At 44.1% G+C, this 16,207-nt stretch overlaps 1 protein-coding gene across 13 annotated transcripts in view; it reads right to left on the bottom strand.

Moving 5' to 3' along the window:
* KMT2C (lysine methyltransferase 2C) overlaps positions 1 to 16,207 on the bottom strand; it is a 187,526-nt gene that overhangs the window by 170,750 nt on the left and 569 nt on the right. The window contains exon 1 of one of the 13 annotated variants that reach the window (XM_048951491.1): positions 15,099 to 15,574. The exons of the other annotated variants lie outside the window; for them this stretch is intronic. The gene's annotated coding sequence lies outside the window, so the exon portion shown is untranslated. Of the gene's footprint in view, positions 1 to 15,098; positions 15,575 to 16,207 lie in introns of those variants that run through there. 13 annotated transcript variants of the gene reach the window in all.

A 16,207-nucleotide genomic window follows, 5' to 3' on the forward strand; every position in this document is an offset into this window, starting at 1 on the left:
GCGGGTCCGACAGGCGGCCCGCGGCCCCCCGTGCTGCGGGGGTGCGGTGAACCGGCGCTGCCCCGTTCGCTTCTCCTTCCCTTCCCCCACCGACCTGGCGTTCCCATTGAACAAAGCGGCACCGAAAAGTTAGACACGTCCCGCGGGATCCCGCTGCGGGCACGGCACGGCCGCTCGGGGCCGTTCGAGGAGAAGTGTGGTTTCGGCGTTCCACGTTAAGGTGGCTTTTATTTTTCTTCCCCTTTCAACGTTTGTCTGGCTTTTCCATCCTTCTCCCAGCCCGGCCTGAAAGCAGATAAGGACTCGAGCATGAGGAGCGTCCGGCTGCAGCCGGCCCTTCCTAACCCTCCTCATGGCCCTGCCATCTTTTTTCTTCTGCAGACACTGGAGGAAAACGAGTCAAGAAATTGTTACACAGCTCTCTGTTCCACAGCCACAGAAAGCCATGGATCTGCCAATTCCAGCTGTGCCTCCCTTGCCTTTGTTCAGCTTCTCCCACACCCGAGGGGAGCGGCTGTTGGGTGCTGCTTTGCTTGTGCCACCCTCCTGAAGTTTTGGGATGGGTTGGTGAAACAGCGGCCATCTGCGGGACGTGGGCTGACGTGCTGCTAACAGCACTCGGACCTATCTGAGCAACTGAAAATAACGCTGAGCTGTGCCTAGTTTTTAACTGAGTTGGTTTGGTTTTGATCACATTAGCAACTCAGAGACCATTTCACCTCTGAAGGAAACCAACCCAGCGCCAGGAGCTCCTTCCCCCACCCAGCGCTGTCTATCTGCATTCCCAATGGGAATGCTCTCCAGGGCCTACAGGAAAGTTTTATCAAACCAATTCACCAGAGATTAAGATAAACGTTTTTAAAAGGAAAGCACTCACATGAAAAACCACCTCCATGTGTTTGCACTAACACAAGTAACTATTGTCTAAGAGCCACTGAGCCATGTTTGTACACAGCATCGTACCCAGCTGCAAAGAGCTATCGAGCTGCCCCTATCAGCACATCTCCAGTAACCACGCACTGCCACTCTGCAGGGAGAAGGTTAAGTGTCAGTCTGTTGGTCGGGACGGAGAGCTCCAGGACTTGGTTTTGCAGAGCAGCCATGTCACCCATCCCACACCTACTTCCATGGACTTCCCGTGGGACACCTTCTTCCAAAAGAAGAGGGGTGGCCAGCAGGGACAGGGAGGTGATTGTCCCCCTCTACTCTGCTCTTGTGAGGCCCTACCTGCAGTACTGTGTCCAGGTTTGGAGCCCCCAGTACAAGAAAGACAGAGAGCTGTTGGAGAGGATCCAGAGGAGAGCCATGAAGATGATCAGGGGACCTATGAAGACAGGCTGAGGGAGAAAAGACGCTGCAAAGTGACCTCATGGCAGCATTTTAATACCTAAAGGGAGCCTACAAACAGGGGAGAATCTACTCTTTGAAAGGGTAGATAACAGCAGGACAAGGGGAAATGGTTTTAAGTTGAGGGAAGAAAGATTTAGGTTGGATGTCAGGGGGAAATTCTTTACTATGAGAGATGGTGAGGTGCTGGAACAGCTGCCCAGAGAGGCTGTGGATGCCTCATCCCTGGAGGTGTTCAAGGCCAGGCTGGATGGGACCCGGGGCAGCCTGGTCTGGTATTAAATGTGGAGGTTGGTGGCCCTGCATGTGGCAGGGGGTTGGAGATTCATCATCCTTGAAGTCCCTTCCAACCCTGGCCATTCTGTGATTTAGAGACACAAATGCAGAGCTCACCTCCCCACTGCCACTGCCCCAGATTCACATGCAGAGCTGTTTGGGCTGCTGTACCTTACATCTAGAGGCATTTTCCAACATGTTATGGGCTAAAAACGCACATGTTTTAACACACCAGCTAATGGTAAGCTGCCTGACAAGTTAAAGTACGTTAGCACAAACAAGGTGAGACGCAATTTAATAAGAGATGGTTAAAATAATAACAACAAATTACACTCGGGACTTTTCCCCAGTGTTCTGCAGCCCAAGATGCTGGCTAACAGGAATGAAGTCACGTTAGCTGGCCTTGCTCTTTCTGAGAGCTCCAAACACAAAACTGCAGTTTCTCTTATATTAAAGATGTGAGATTTAATTCATTCTCAGAACAAACAGTCATTTTTTCCACTGCAACAGAATTAGACACGACCCTTCCCCAGCCGTGCTGACTGCGTACTACCAGGCCAAACAACCTGCCTTCAATAGGACCACACAACGAGCTACAGAACGACGTGGGTTTGGGTTTCCCATCTGGCAGCACTTCTAAGTGAAGCTGATCCCATCCCGTGCCCCTTCACTCAGCCTCCAACCCGCACCGGCTCAGCTGTGCGCTGGGTCACACCAGGAGCCAGGTGACAGATCAGTGTGGCCGTGGGCAGGAAGCAACAGGGCAGGACGCTGGGAAAAGGCAAAGCAATTCTGTCTGCATCAATTCCCTGCCCTGATTCACACGTCTCCACAGGCGTGTGTCACTGTGATGGCAAGGCTGAAACTGTTTCAGCCAACACTTCTGCCAAGAAAATGTACATGGAAAAATGGGATCAGTCATCTCTCCAAAGACAGACTTTTTTTTTTTTTTTAAGGAACAGAAGCTATGGATTTAATGATTAAGATAAAAACTTATGTCTATACATATGCCAGGCTGTTTTCTTCCAAACTCAAACTGATTAGCTGAGGATGCAACTCCCTAGAGTTAATCAAGACATATTTAGCAGGCGTGTCTTACCTGTTTATTATAGGCCCTATTTACAATGTCTAATTTTTGGGGAATGATATTTCACAGCAACTAGGAGAAATCCACACACCATATCAGGTCCCACATTCAATATATTCCCACCTAAATTTCAAATCCAGTAGGAGAAAGGGAGATGGACCCCACAACAGTTGTTATTTGGTTACAATAGCTAGGTCACACATCTCATTTGGTAGCTCCCTGACTTGAGGAGACAATGATGAATAGATTAAAGAACACAAAAACGTGGTCGTCTTAAATAAAATTCTGCTGCTGCTGCCCTGCTGTTTCTAGATCTGACATCAATGGGTTTCTAGCAATAATACAATAAAATCGTAATAACACCTTGAGATTAATCCATAAGTCGAGCTAGAAAAAGACAACAAGCAGAAAAGGAAACTCAAATATTTTCCTCAGCACAGCAGTTCTACTGGAAGCTAAAGGCCAGTTACCTCCTAGCACCATTTTATACCTTCGGCTACAAACCAACTTGAGCCAACCTCTCCCATGAGTACAGTCCCCCTGTTACTTCCACTTTTCAAACAAAGCACAGATTAGATAGTAGTGTGTTTGTTGGTTTTTTTTTTTTACTGCATTTGAAGGGTTTTCCAAGTTCTCAGTTTCTAATATGTACTGAGGCAGACTGAATGGAGATAGATTTCTACCTATTTACCCATTTCTAAAGGGTAAAAAAGTGGGCAGGCAGAGGTGCTAAGCTATATTCTTTTCTCTTCCCTACTCCATCTTCTCATGAGCACCAACCAGGCCATACCTCACCTAAACCAAGTAAACAGCACGATATACTGTCCAGGAACACGTGCCATGTGTGTTAACTACAGTCAACCATAACACATTATTATATATTTGATTTGATTTAAAGCCATTACATCTAAGATGTCATATAAAATTTGAATGGTAACATAGGTTAGGTAATTGAAATTTCTAAATAGAAAGCATCAAATTCAGTCTGTCCTTAGGGCTTTGACAGACAAGTTTTGACAAATACTGCTGAGAAGGCTCAAGGTGTTTTTCTCCTGCTGCCTTCCTGTGCTTCAGCCAAAGGTCCCCACTTCTGCAGCAACGACAGCAGAACAGCACGCAGTGCACAGCTACAGCACACAACAGATGTGAATGTGAGGGAAGAACAGAACAGTAAGTGCACCCTTCCACCTCTATGGCCAATACCTTCCAAAAGAGCATCAGCATTATACAGCTCAACGTAGCTTAAGCTCATCAAGTATCACTGGATCTTGTCCACAAGTAAATAGTGATTTCAATGGATAAGCAGACTAGATCAGGTCAAAAGCATCTCTGAAGAACTATCTGAAATAAAAATACAGGTCTTCAAATCTCATAACACCTCCAGAAATCTCAAATTTCCTTACTTGCTTCTTCTCTTTCCTCTCAGAACTCTGCTACCTGTGATTGAAGCAGCACATCACATGCTGCTTTCTCATAGAACCAGTGCAGAAGAAACACAAATGTTGTGATGTGTGTCATTGCACATCAATACAAAGTGCTGTATGGCCAAATTCTGCTTCTGATTGAAATCATAATGCAGTACTGCTTACTGGAAACAAAAACAAAGGTGTGAGCAAATGAGTTTGGAAAGAACTGAAAATCGATACAGACAAACAGAACACAAGTTGAAAAGAAAACACAAAAAGAGGTGGAGAAGAAGCTATATCTAAACAGGCACAGGCTATGAGTCAGAAAATGGCTCACTGCTGGTAACATGAGTTGTTAATTTCTAGTGCAAGCAGGACAAAACTGTACGCCAGAACACAAAATGTGACAAACTCTTTAGTCAAAATAGCCTTCCCCTCTTCTACCACATATTTTTCCAAATGCACTTTAAGAAGGAAATCTGGATGTCAGGTGACACTGTTTGTGAAAACCTGTTGGGAAGCAATCATTTATCTACTGCATGGGGGATCATGGATTAAGAAATAAGGCAACTCTCAGCTGACAGAATAGGAAATACAGAAAATTAAACAGATACAGTGAACTACTTTTAAGAAATAATACATGAAAACATCTCTAAAATAAAGGTTATTACACGTAGCTGTGTAAAAGCAACTGATATGACAGAAATAATGGGCAGGACCATTAGAAGAGGTGGATGTAGAACTGGATTACAGGATAACTCAGGCTGGAAAAGACCTCTGGAGGTCATCTCACCCAACCTCCTGCTCAAAGCAGGTCAAACACTGTCAGCTACCAAAGTGGACTGCAAATACTTCTGAAGTTCAATTAGTTGTTTACATAGCTCTGTGATTACACACAGTGCTACAACATGGTGGTGGGACCTCATCAGAAATAACTTATGCCCCAACCAGAGCAAGTTCAGCCAGCAGCCATCAGGACACTCAGGTGATGTTCAGATGGCCAACCTCACATGCACAACTCTCGGTCTTGGGTTGCCCATTAGGCTCCAAACAGTGCCTGCTCAGACCTTCCTCAGCCCTACTGCACCGCATTTCAGAGGCGTCTACTTCTCTCTTCTAACCAAGCACACAGACTTCAGCAGAATTCAAGCACACTTCCTACCATGCATTAGTAAGCGCCTTTAGGATAGTAAAATAAATATCACTATTCTTTTCAACTCTTGAAAGAAAACAGCTAGAAAGCAGAGCAGCACAATGCTGCTGAATAAGAAACTGAGGTGGCATGACTATAGGAGCTAGAATTCTGCCTCTGCCCTGTCCCCAAGGCCCATTACTAATAGCTGCAGTGGAATACACTGCTGCACCACGTGACAGGGTCACATCCACACAGCTGCCTATTCCCCAAGTTCAGTTTAGGCTACAGCTCAAAAAACCCAAACGACTCCATCTAACAGCCCTTGCAGTCACAGACAAGAACAGAGAACAAAAATCTATCACCATATTTTTTCAAAATTCTGATAAATGTGGAAAACTGCATCATGGAAGATAAAGCCTGAGCTTCAACTCAGCATGTCTGTACATGTTCAAGACAGTTATGGTTTGACTTTTTTAAAGTGTGGGCAAGCTAAGTAAGCGTGGACAAGAAATACTTGCATATTACACGAACCTTTGGCCTAAAAAAGCTTCTAAAGCAGCAAGATAACAACTGAAAAAACAGATTATTGAGACCAAGACTGAAGCAAAAAAAGGGAAAAAAATAAGACACATTCATTGAAAAAAAAGTGAACTGAAAGCATTCTTAAAAGAACATCTATTTACATTGTCAGTAATTTAACCCCTCCCCCAATAACTGCTTTGGTAACGAGCCTTGAGATCAAGATTCCCTTCCTGTCTGTAAAGCAGGTACACAACCAACAGCACCTTCCCTGTTCCGTGCTACCACTGTACACTTAGCTGAGAAGACCACATGAAAAGTACACAAAATATCTGCGTCACCATTTTCATTATCATTTATTCTTCACCAACAAACATATGTTAAAAATACTTGATTTTATCTCCAAGCTGTACACAGCACATGACAAAGAATATCTTTCCCTCCATTAGAAAAAAGAGGTTACAGAATAGCCAGCCAGGAGCCAGCCTCACCGCTACTGCTCTATTGAAGACCGTAGGGAAATAATTTCTTTAAATAATCTTCCTTACAGATCACTTATTTCCTGAGTCCCTTCCCCCTCCCTCTCTCCTGCCTCATTTCTGGGCCCAGTTCTCTCCTAAAGGGTTTCTCGAAGACACGGGCAGAAAAATAAATTAGAATTCCCGCTGAATCTGTTTTGCACTTGCCTTTGTATAAACCTCTATCAGAGATGCAAGGTTAATTATGCAAAATATGAACCAGGAAAAATTGTGTGTCAGAAGACTAAAGAAGCAGTGAAAGCCAAGGTTTCTCAGCGCCTTATGCCATATACACCCCACCTCCCCTGCTCCCTCTAGATCAATTCTGCTGCGAGCTGTTCTCCCTAAACTTATGTCCCTGTGGGTTAGAGAACATTAACTGTGGCAGTGTTTGCCCAGGAGGCTGGAAGTAAAACTGATGAGAATTGTGTCAGTCTCACTGAACTCCTAGAAAAACACCGGTTTTCATTATTCTGGTGAATTAAACACAGTTGGTAACGTTGGCCTTCAGACCAAGTAGCACAGGACAGCCTGCAGCCGCATGACCAGATTCTCAGCTTCCAAAACAAAGCAGCCACACGTAAACAGAATCCAAAATGGTGCACGGCCCACACAGGCTCCTGGCCCTCAGAACTGTTTGGGGAAGTGCTGGCAGCCTGCAACAACCACAGCAATAAGCCAGCAATGGCAGCCAGTGACTGCAAGCTTTCCCTCCCGCCATCCACAGCCACAGCCTATGAAGAACCTGGGCGCTGCAGGGGCCAGGGCACTGCTGCTCATCAGCACAACAAGCACAGCTGAGAATTGAGAACGTAGAAATTGCCAGATTCAAAGAACGGTTCTTTTGTCCTTATTCTCAATTTTATTTCAAAATTCCCCTTTTCAAGCCTTTCTTCACAATGAAAAGCATCTGGTCCATTTCTAAGTCCTACTCGCACGCAGCTCAGTGTGCTGCGGTAAGAAGAAAAAACCAAAACCACCACAATCACACACTTTTATTAGAAGAAGGGGGAAAAAAAGAAGAAAAAAAAAAGAAAACAAACTGAACAAACAGAAGGGGAAAAAGGCAGGAGCAGAAGCAAACAAAACCATAAGCAACAGAGAATGGAACTGGGGAGTGAAGCCCCAAAAGGTTGGGGACAAAAAAACTGTCCAACCATCCAGAGAAGACAGGAACTTCTTCAGCAGCTAACAGGAGCTTTCAAACCTTTTTGTAACTTGAGGTTAAGAGGAGGCCTTCGCCATCCAAATATTGAATAGAAGCCAAAAGAACTGAACAAACAGCCGCACAATTTTCTGAAAAATTTTGAGGACAAGTGTTTCACAGAGCTGAGGATGCCAGAAGAGCAGTTCTTTCACACTTTGCTCTATTAGGGCCGGCTCCATTTTAAAAATCTAAACGTGTACAGAGATTTGGCTGCAAGTGGTAAAGAGAAACACTCACAGTGCCAAGGAAAGGGAAAAATGAGAGCAGTAGAAGAAGGAGAAAAAAAAATTATCTTCAATTAAATGAAAGAAGAAAAGCAAATTTCAACCAACTCTTTGAACTTGTTGCTAGAATCTCTTGAGAATGTGATTTAAAGGAGGACTGGCAGTTATTGTACTGGAATACACATAATGGCAAAGTATTGCAACACAGGGGAAAGATAGGAAATGTACTATGAATACGGGCTGCATAAAAAGCAGCCAGTAATAAGGGTCTGAAACTAAAAAGAATCATATTAGGAATGGAAACAAGGGCATTTTAATGAGTACACAGAACGGCATAAACCGTCAGGGATAAAAATCGGAAGAGATAAAAGCACAGCATGCATTATTACCACTGTGCCATATAAAAGGCACACAAAGTTTCAGAAATATTTTAGAAGTAAGAATAAAGACAAAAAAGTCAGTACATAACATTACTGAAGAACAAACGGATAACAAAACCAAATCAAATGCTGTTCTGTGCGTTTCAGTCTTCATAAAATAGACTTCTTATAGCTAATAGTAAAAATTGATTTTGTTATTAGGCTAAACAATCAGGGGAATTTCAGTCAGCAGGACTAGAAGCAATTCACCCTCTGCTTCAGAAACAAAGAGAATTCATCTCTAAGCCATCAGTGATCATCTTCGATGACAGTGCCCTAAGACAGGTGGGCAGCATTGAAGTACAGGGCATTTATTTGCAAGCCATTTTCAGACAAGGTGGGAGAACATTACAAGGCTGTCCTTCCTTCGGGGCTGCGTGAAGAAACAGAAGAGCCGTGTATGGCACATGGCTGAGGCAGGGGTTATAATGAACATTTTAGAGGACAAGATCTTATTAGAGAATTATTCTGACAAACGGAAAAGCGGTTCATGTCGGCCAAGTGAAACTGAATAGGATGAGCAAACTTTGTAAAGATAAACCAAGCCAGTCAACATTGCGATGCCGTTATCAGTGAAGGTGAATCTTATCCTGAAATACATTAACGGAGGTTAGGCTTAACACAGGAGACAACCTCCTAACAAATAAATGTTTATTATAAGAACTGTTTTCATTATTGCCTCCGGGAAGTCCTAACTGAGCAGTGCAAGCCAAAACTGGCTTAATCCATGGTAAAGAACACTTATTCTGGAAAATTAGTTACTGAAACTGATTGCCTAGGGATGGACTGGAACTGCGTTCAACAAATACTTTGAAAACAATTTGTCAGAAATTGTACCAGCACACAGCACAGAAGGATGAGCAAGATCAGCCTGAAGTCTTTTCTGGCCATACAGCTTCATTCATGTATATACAGCACAATACAGGCAATATATACAGGCAATACAGCACAACTAAATAATCGTTTTATTTAAAAGAATTCCATTTTGCTTCTGAACTCCACACTTGGGAAAATGCCTGAACAGATCACACTTACCAATGAGGTCACCAATCAAATCTACCAACCTTTAACACAATATAGCTCCTGTCCATGGAGCCACCACATCATTGGGATGAGAAACCTTTGGCCAACATCACCACATAGCCAAGACTGTCAGCAGCAGACAGGAGGGCTGATGCTGTTACTACTCAAGCAATCCAGGTCCCACAAACCTTGGCATGTTCCAGAAGTCATTTGGGATTAGCTGGGACTTCCAGACACAGCTCTACAAGCTGACAATGCTTCACAGCAGAGACTGCATTTGGACCACTTCTTCACTAACAAACATCCTTTTACTTTACTGTACCATACAAACAATTCAACTGCACGTCTCTGAGGGCAAAAGAAAAAACTGGAATTTATTGCCTGTAGTGATACAGAAGAAGAGAAAAAAGCCCTCAGTTTGAAGGGGAATATCCTGATTTGACAATGTTGATGAACACAGCATTGCAAATTTGTACATATATATTTCTGTTGGAATGGCTACCATCGGATTTGGTACTCATGTGATTTAATACTTCCAAAAAAGATAAAGGAAAGAATACTTTGGAAGGAGCAACATGCAGTGTTATTTTATTATAGTGCTCGCATGTTGAAGTACCTCAGGAAGGAGCTTTCAGAATATCAGGAATTGCTTACTAACATAAAATACTGCATTTGTAGTATTAATTTAGGGTACTGTAAATACGTAGTTTAGGAATATTTCAGTGGACCAAAGTGATTTGATTGATTGATTTAATCAGACTACAGGTACATGCATTTGGGGGCAAGCATGAGGCAGATTAGATTCACCTGTTTAAGTGTTACAAAGAACCCTCTCGATAGCATTTCTGTAAAGGACCAACTAGCACACATAGCGTGCCTACAGGTCATGAGAATTCTTACAATCTCCTGTATTGAAGAATTTATTGGAGCCAGCCAAAGGAAAACCACCCACACCCTCCAATTACAGACAACCCAGGCTTCAGCTTCGCAGCCACTTGAGGCTGGCAGTGTTACCACAGGACATAAGCTCTGTCTCTCTGCACCCTGGCTCCTTTTGCTCTGGCCTCCTCCCTTATGCTATCACAAACACATTTCTTTGCCAGGTTCGTTTCAACCCAGATCAATTTCCAATGCAGTTCACCACATGGCTACACGAACGCCTGGGTCAGCACAAGGGAGAGAACAAACAGCTGGTGGCACAGGGAGGGAGCAGAGCTGCTGCTTTTTGCCACCAGAACCAGCTTAAGACTTACAGTGTTTGGAGAAAATAACCACCTGATGCACTCCATGCACTCACTGCAATAAATATTGTAGATTTTAAGGGCTTTTCCCTACTTTATCCCATTTACCTCGAATGAAAGAAAACACCAGTGCTACTGGAAGAGATTACTGAATGCAGTTCTTCAAGTCAAGTGCCCAAACTCATTTTGAACATCCCAGCTGAGAAACTGAGATATGGCAAGAATGGGAATGTTTAGTGCCATGCTTCTAGTACAAAACAGTGTAAAAAAGAAATTAAACACAAGTTATTTCTATAGTAAACCAGATCTGCTACCATAAAACCCTGGTTATCTGTATTTATCCCGACAATAGGAATCATGCAAATTGTATGACTTGATAATCAAATACATTGAACAGAAAAGAGAAAAGCTTTCAATGGTTCTTGAAATTGCCAGTAGCTTAATTTCCCCACTTCCTGGCATTTTAGTGTACATATGATAACATTTGGTAAAATGTTAAACCCACAGCATTAGTGTTTAAATAACACAGGGGTGTAATCCTCTGTGCTAGATAAAGAACATCTATTTTTCCCAAGTTATACATGACCCTGCCATCCCTCCAACGCTTGCTGTGGGACAGCCAAGCCTACGAGTTAGAAATGTCCATTTCCAATTATCTTGCTAGAGCATGAAGTTAGTAGGAGTTGAACACACTAATAAGGAGGAAAAAAAAAATAAAGCCCATAAGCAAAGCCAAAAAAACAGTGATTTATTTTTGAAGCTGGGAAAAGTTGCCCCTGTCACCGAATATAGGATGAAATGATGTCTGGTGGGTGGTTGGATAAGAGGGTGGAAAGCAAGAGGTTGTGTTCCCATTCCTACATCTGCAAAGACACTGCTTATGACCAATACATGCCACTGATATTTCCCAAACAGTCACGATGCTTGATCTGTCACGATCCTGTCGTGATTCTGTCTGATAGCTCTTGGGGGTCCTTTCATGAGAAGTACTACAGAAATTCAATGGGTTATCAAACACAAACAGTAACAAACTAACAGCTGGAATGGAAAACTGTCCAAAAAAGTCTCAAAGCAATCTCTGTTTGTAAGCATGGTCTGGTTTAAATTGAGAAAACAATAGGCGAAGGCTATTGAAAAATATCTGTGTCCAACAGTGAGCCTAAACTCACCTTTAATACACAACTGAAGACATCAATTCACATTAATCAACATTTTAACAACTCTGACAATGCTGCAAAACAATTCTATAAAACCCACTGTCATCTATCACAGAATTCCCACCAGGAACTGCAAATCAAAAGATAAATGCTGACATCGTTTACCAGAAGCTCCCGAGCAAAACAGAACCGTGATCCGTTTAAGCCAGGCTCCAATGCAACAGCAGCACGTGACAGTATGGCAACTGCTTGGTAACGGAATTCCTCAGGTGAAGGTGGATGTAAAGCAATGGGGGCAGTGGGAGAAGATGGCCATGAGCTGCCCTGGGACCCTACTGCATGTAGCTAACTGCTGTTCCACAACAGACCAGACAGAGACCTTCCAAAGGCCCACGTCATGTGCTGATAATAAAGCCTTATTCCAACACCTCCCCTCTTCACACTGTGAGATCTAACACACACCTTCTGGCTTTTGGCCCAGGCCTTTTGTTAGGTGGTAGGCAGAGGCAGAAGCACAGCCCCCTGTTTGCCTTGGTACTTTAACCCCTATCCATCATACAACAGTTGTACAAAACCTATACATCCAAAGACCTGTCTTTCAATGATAGGTAGCAGTGATTTTCTCCAGCTATGAACATTTTAATTGTTTAAGACAACACAAATTTGACATTTGCAAATGTTACATTTTTAAGCGAGAACAGGGCAGGAAAGTAAAGACAAGCATCACAGGAAAGGTGTGTGATGAATTACAGACACACAACTGAGCTAGAAAGCAAAGAGATCCAACACGTTAAGGTTCTTTTGAAATGAGCGTAGGTATCCTTAAATACTGGCCTGCTCTATTGCAAATCCAGCTAAAGTAATGATAAAAATCCTTAAATAATCATTTCCTGGCAATAACACCATGCTTACGTGTCCTCAAAACTATCTGCACGTATGAAATCTATGGCCTTTGAAATCCTACTGCAGCTTACACTGGACAACACAAGCAAGCAATAACTACGATGAAAATAACTCAGAGATACTTAAATTAAACACCAAAGGTTTTCAACTGACAAATTCCAGGCTTTTTGAAATCATTTTCCTATTCTGTTTCAAACTATACACACATTTGCAAAATCTGTAACAGATGAGCAGCCTGACAGATGCCGAATATAACATTTAAAGTGAACTTAGACATGACTTAAAGGCAACCAACTTATCACGATTACAATCAGTGAGACTTCTGCTACATTTTTGTTAAGAACAACAATGTTGGTGTCCTTATACCCTGTGTAGATCAGCAAAGCTCTACTACTTACAACAGACCACAAAACACTATTCTGATACGTTCTGACCAACAACCAGCTGCTCATGCAATGACAGCAATCAGAACAGACCATGCACTCTTCCCCTGCAACTTCTTCTCTATCACATTCCTACCATTCAGGTACACAGCATGGAAGTTGAGGAGTAATCATCCAAACACAGGAGCTAATTTTCCAGGATTTCAGACTTTTCAGTTAATGAGATAAGAAGGTCCCTAATTACATCCATTTTCTATGAACAATACCCACAAGATTCAGATTCTTTTTTTTTTTTTTTTTTTTTGTCTCCTACATCCTTTTCTATCTTCAGTAATGCAACTTCCTTCTGGTGTTTGTTTTTCTGTTTTGTTTTGTTTTTTTTCCTTTGGTAAATGCAATCTTGACACTTAAATTCATTTGAAAGCTGGCATTTCAAAAACATTTTTCTCATTCACCGCTATGATTACGGTTCTTTACGTTCTTCCTTGTGAACTATGTCAAGAACCTTGCTCTCAGTGCCAAGGCTGTGCACGGCCTTTTGAGCTCCACCTCTTGAATTTGTATCTGAGCTCTATACAGATAGCCTGTTGTCAGAAAGTAAGGAAGAAAATACAAGTGTTTGTCTTGCACTTGAGACAGGAAACAAGTTATCCGCGATAACCCTTCTGGTGACAGTGCTACCTTCCTTCAAATATATCCTGCAAGTCTGATACCTATGAATCATTCAGTGATGCTGAGATAGTCGGGGTACTCAAACTTCTGTACATTCTTTTGCTCACAGCTTTCTCACAGCTCCCTCACGCTTTCCCAGTACCTTCCTTACATTTACATGCCACCTTATCTTCCCATTTAAATGAATAAATTGTTTGTGCAGAAGCAATATTTGCTTATGCATCCATACTGTATGTAGCTTAACGGTGCCCTGGCCTCTAGGATTACAATATAAATAACAAAAATGAACTGTTCATCCGAGATTAAGTCTCCTGACAATGCTATTCACAAAGCAGGATCCTTCAAATGGTGATGGACAGCCCCTCTAACTCCATGTTCTGCCACCAGTAACTCCAGTACCGGCACCACAACAAAACCCCATCTAAAAGGAACCTCCTCAGTTTCCTAAACATAACTGTGTCCCCAGCACCACTGGAATTATACTGATAACCAGGTAAGATATGGGATAACAGAGATCTGCACAGAGCTTTCCTACTGGAAGAACCCTATCATCCCTTACCACAAGCTTGGCATCTCACAGAAGCAGATTCAAGGCAGTTTTCCATCTGTCCTCTTAAACTCATCAAATTCATGTAAGAACACTGTCTTCAAGGAAGTTAAAAACCAACAAGCAGCATTCTCAGATATGGTACCATTCTTCTAATGGAGGCTCCCATAGCTTAGGAAATACTCTTTTTGGGTTATTCTGTTTTAATGCAGGGCTCTCCGTTTTACCACTACTTAGACTGAACATTCAGTGCAACATTTCCTACAATGGGATTAAGCAGTTGAACAATTTGACTGGCTAACAGTGATTCAGATGTGTGATTACGGCACAGAGAATGATCTGACATACGTGGTTTTCATGAGGCATGCCAACCCAACCAGGAAACACAGAAGTGAAAAGGGAGACAAGCAGCCCTATGAAAAGAAGAGGAATCACTTCTACTTGTTTTACTTCTGCATTCGTTTAGCTGGTTAATCACTATTCTGCAAATAATAAAAGATACGAAATAAAACTATTTTTCCACCAAACTGATACAGCTGAAGACCAATCTCCACATGGAAAAGGGGGGGGGGGAATTGCTATTTTAATAAAACTCATTTCAAAAGCATTCAGGGCTGATAGCAGCTGTACCCACATAACAGCTTTCCATACAGACACAGGACACCAGCCACGCTCACCAGGCAGGCATAGCCACAATGGGAAGAAAAAGAGTACTGATCAGCTTTAATTTTCCTCACAGCTCATCTCTGGGTCTGACACAACACGCGGCCTCACGTTCACATACGCACATATTTTTACAGGAAAATTTCATTTCCTTCTAAAGCAAGCTGAAAACATCCCCAGAACTCAACTGAAAGGAAGGAGCTGCCACTTTAGCACCCACTTTTTGCTCAGCCTCGAGTTGGCGTGCAGGGTCTGTCAGTTCTCACAGGTCACACCGCTTTGCTCTTTGTACAGACAGATACGTTTCTGAAGTATTTCCATTTTTCTTCCTAAAACTTTCGCACAAAACCAGACGCTCCCAAGTTTCTCACCTAAGGTTTGGCTCCTACACACGGAAATCAACCCGAAGCGTGAGGAACTAACGATTTCGTGCGCGTTTGGCAATTCCTTTCAGCTCCGGCCATATGAAAATTTGCAGCAGAGGAAAATCCTGCCCTCGGTGCGCGTTTGCCGCCCAGCAGAGCGGCTGTGGGGCGCGGGCAGCTCCCGCAGCGCGGGGCGGGCGCGGAGCGAGGCGCCTCGGGTTAAATGCGCGCAGCTGACGTCAGAGCGAGAGCGGCCCTTTAACACAAAGGGAAACCAACTCGCAGTCCCCGCGACTCCACCAAACTCTCCGCACGGACTTCCTATTTCGCTCACAATTGTATCTCTTCACACACACAGGAAAAACAAAAAACAAAAAACAAAAAAACAACAAAAAAACAAAAACGCGCTCGGCCGGCTTTGTCCTGCTGCCGCTGCCTCCAGCTCAAGCTCCGACCCCTCACAGACAACCGCAGCCGAGCGCAGCCAGTCCCCAAGCGGCTCCCCGAGAGGGGCGGGCGCCGCGCCGTGCCCCGACGCCTCACGTAGCAGCGGCAGCACGGCGGCCCCGAGCGCTGCTCCCCCGCATCCCCGCGCCGAGTTGCCCGCTCGGAGCCCGGCGGGCGCCCGCGCCCCGTCCTCCGCCCTCCCCCCACGCAGGGGAAGGGAGCTCTGTCACGGGGAGGAGGAGGCGGCCCCCGGCCCCGCTCTCTCCCCACAGCCCGGGGCCACCGCTTGACAGCTCCCCGAGCGCCGTCAGCCTCTCGGCCAAGGAAACTCTGCCTCAACTTTGCGTGTTCGGGGGGGTGGGGGTGGGGGGGGGAAGCGTGAGCGTGAAGGGAAGAACCGTCTTTTCTTCCTCAAAGAGAGGAAGGGGGTGGGATAGGGATAAGCGAGGAGCAGGGAGCGATATTCCATATCCAGGCAGCGTCCTGGAGAAGAGAGCCGAGGAACGGGGAGAGCGACGAGCAAGCAGAGGGAACGGCATCGGTATCCAGGAGGGCCGGAGAGAGAGGAGGAAGAGGGGAAGGGAAAGAGAGCAACTCCGAAGAAAGAGGCGAGGAATAGGGACGGGAGAAGAAAAGTGTGCGGGGAAAACAGGCGGAGGGAGACAAAG

This window comes from Lagopus muta, chromosome 7, assembly GCF_023343835.1.
Source record: "Lagopus muta isolate bLagMut1 chromosome 7, bLagMut1 primary, whole genome shotgun sequence".
NCBI classification, from domain to species: Eukaryota; Metazoa; Chordata; class Aves; order Galliformes; family Phasianidae; genus Lagopus; species Lagopus muta.